The sequence below is a fragment of the Artibeus jamaicensis genome, unplaced genomic scaffold, assembly GCF_021234435.1.
Source record: "Artibeus jamaicensis isolate MK-2021 breed Jamaican fruit bat unplaced genomic scaffold, CSHL_Jam_final contig_1132, whole genome shotgun sequence".
Lineage (NCBI taxonomy): Eukaryota > Metazoa > Chordata > Mammalia > Chiroptera > Phyllostomidae > Artibeus > Artibeus jamaicensis.
The window spans coordinates 3,808,226-3,811,215 of record NW_026521221.1 but is presented as its reverse complement, the minus strand read 5'-3'; the positions used below and the strand labels follow the sequence as shown (position 1 = coordinate 3,811,215).

Genomic DNA, 2,990 nt, shown 5'->3' with positions numbered 1-2,990 from the left:
GAACTGGCACTATTTCGGTAAAGTCCCCAGGAATCACTTTAGGAATTCAGACAGTTAGTTCCTTGTCTTGAATGACCCTTTCGTGCAAGGCGAAGAAATACCGGCTCCTGTACGATCTTGTTTCTTTCAAAATAGAGAACGTGTTTAAAAGTTGTCACGGTCCTATCCATCCACCTACCTACACACAACATGCCTTTTCCCTGCGTGTCCTGTCCCCTGCCCAGGGCTGCTCAGTTTTGCCGGAAACGGAGAGGCCAGCTGGAGCGCTCCAAAGTCACCCTCCAGTGTCTTTGACGCCTGATCTTAGTTACACTGACGCTTCCCGTCCAATGTAAGGTGTGAGACCGGCCCTACTTTAGAGTGTACGGGTTGTTTCCCCACTGTCTGGGTGCCCAGACGCGTGTTCTCCGCTCTCCGGTGACTCTGCCCGGGACTTCTGACGCCCCGGACGCGGGGGCGCCCGGGGGGCGAGAGCCCGGGCCACCCCCGCCCGGGACCCGCCGGCCCCGCCGCCAGCCTCTCCTCCCGGGAAAGGCGCTGCCACGGCAGCCCCGACTCCGGAAAGTCTTCTGACCGCAGCCAGACCCCCCTGCAAAGCATGCACATCTGCGGTGCGGCACTTTAGTTTGCGGGGAGTTTGGGGGCTTTGCTTTTTAAGGTGCGGGATTGCGGGACTTGGTGAAAGCAGCTCTGAGAAATGAGGCTGGGGGCAGGAGCACCGGGCGGGGAGAAGGGCAGGGTCTCCTGACAGTCCCTTTCTGGCCAGAGTACCGGGACGCGCTCGTTTAAACCTTCCTTCTCCTGCCTCGCTTGTTCCCAGAACCCCCCACCCGCACCCGCACGCGCGTCACGCCTCCTCCGGCCCTCCGCCTCCGGGACTCCGGGGCCCGGCCGCGGCCCGGGACTTCGGGGAACAGCGCTGCGGGGGCGAGGCGGAGGGGCCAGGTCTCCACGCTAGAGGGGTGATGCCTCAGTCAGGATGTGCCTGAAGAATTGCTGGGGCGATTGTGTCAACTGAGGTAAAGTTAAATATTTATACTCCAAGTTGTTGTCATTCTTCTTTGGTCTGTTTTGGAGGAGTTCAGTGCATTCGAACTCAGTTTAAAAGTAAATCCTGGTCTGGGGTGAAGCAGGATCCGCCGCTGGCCACTGGAGTTGACTATTCGAAGGGTCTTCATTTAGCTCAGCAGTGGAGGGGAAGTTAGTTATCTGCAAACAGTGGAGGTGCATTTACATATATGGGTGTAATGTGTGTCTATCTAAAAACGCATTATACTTCCCTATCTATAATAAAGAGAAGGGAGCAAGTGGCCCGGTTACAACTGAATCCAAATAAAATTTTTAGTCAGAGGCTCTCACAGATGAAGAAAATACGAAAATCTCATTTCATTTGTCTCGGTTTGACTTAATGAAATTTGGAGACGCTGACAGTCTGGTCAATGTTCTAAGTAAATTAATGCGAAGGTCCTTAGGAAGACACTGGAACACCTCTTGCCATTAATCTTAAAGCACTTGAAGAGTATGATTAAAAGAATGGGATCACTAAGCATTATCATCTCAAATAGCTGTGAACTGTCTCCACCCCTTTATTGTGGCAACAAAATAAACTCTGCAGTAGGAATGATGTTTCTTCCTCTTTATCTTTGTTTTTGTTTTGCTTTAAGGGCAAAGGAGGGAAAACAGAAGCAAAGAAAACCACCTCGAAAGTCTCGTGTTTGCTGTTGTTAAAAGGCTGTTTCTTCATTTCTGATTTCCTTATCTTTCACTACAAAGAAAAAACTCAAAAGATGTGTCTGCATTGGACGAGAAGAAAACACTCACAATAACAGTGAAGGTGCATTTGTTTTATTCCCCTTTTCCCTGAAAAAATTTTTTTTTTAATATCCACCAATTTAGCAAAGTCGAAAGCTGTGAACAGGTAAAAGAGGCTCCCCTCGTCCGCGTCTATTTGCTGACTTTCATCACTTGCATTTGGTAGGCTTTTGTGTCAGATAGAAATTATGGGAAAAAGAATTAGGTATTTGCCAAGAAACGACATTCCACTTTCAAGCAGACTCCACCTGATTCTGCATTCGAGTGCTGGGAAGCGCGCGCGCGTGCTATTATCCCCTCATGAACCCCAAAGCCTTCATTAGATGTGGACAAAGAGGGGTGAGAACCCTATTACTGGGCGTTCTGGCAAAAACAGAAGCGGCGCCCCTCTGCTCCTGGACCCCCAGAAAGGACACCCCGAAAAAGGGCACAGGTCGGTGTATTTTCCTTAAGAGCCCTGAGCTGGGCAGACCTTACAGAGAAATACACAGTAATTAACATGTGAAAAAGCAAAATGCTGAAACGAAGGACGGTGGCTAACAAAAATAAATAAATAAACCATGCTAAAAATTATTCCTCAAACCCTGCAAATTTCCAGATGCCACAGAAAATCAATGCAAACGCGCCCCCTCCTCACTGAGCACCCAGCTCTCCAGCCGGGTGCTGTTTCCACGCGCAAGTGGAGTGGGGGCTGCCTCCTCCGCTGGAGCGGCAGGAGTTGTTACTCTGAGGCCGTCGGGAAGGGAGGTAAGGGGCGTCACCTTCCCCGCACCCCCGGCCCACGACTCCCACCTGTTCCCTGCTCCCCTAGCGGAGGCACCAGAGGAGCTGGGAGGATCAGCCCGGGGTCGGGGCACAGAGAGCTGAAGCTCCTACCAAACCAAGGAAGAAACCTAAACAGGCCCCCGGAGGCCGGAGATCCGGCCAAAGGAATGTAGAATCTGGGTCCCAGTTACACGCCACAGCCTGCCCAGTCCCGGGGCCAGGCTGCCTTGCCCTGGTGGACAAAAGGCTCTTAGACCAAGCGGGTCTGGCAGCCAGGGTGAAAGGCAATGGCGGGGGGGGGGAGTTCCGCCCCGCCCCCCGCGCCCGCTGTGTGTCTGAGTGTGAAACACGTGCACTTGGAGCAGGCCTCTGGCCGCACGCGTCAGCTGGGGGAAGTTCGCCCACGCGGCTTC

General features: G+C 52.7%; 1 long non-coding RNA gene across 1 annotated transcript; it reads left to right on the top strand.

Moving 5' to 3' along the window:
• The first annotated feature begins 398 nt into the window (after positions 1 to 398).
• Positions 399 to 2,342, top strand: LOC119062176 (uncharacterized). The gene is made up of 3 exons (XR_005084939.2): positions 399 to 611; positions 821 to 1,019; positions 1,665 to 2,342. It is a non-coding gene; the product is annotated as an uncharacterized LOC119062176 (long non-coding RNA).
• The last annotated feature ends 648 nt before the right edge of the window (positions 2,343 to 2,990 follow it).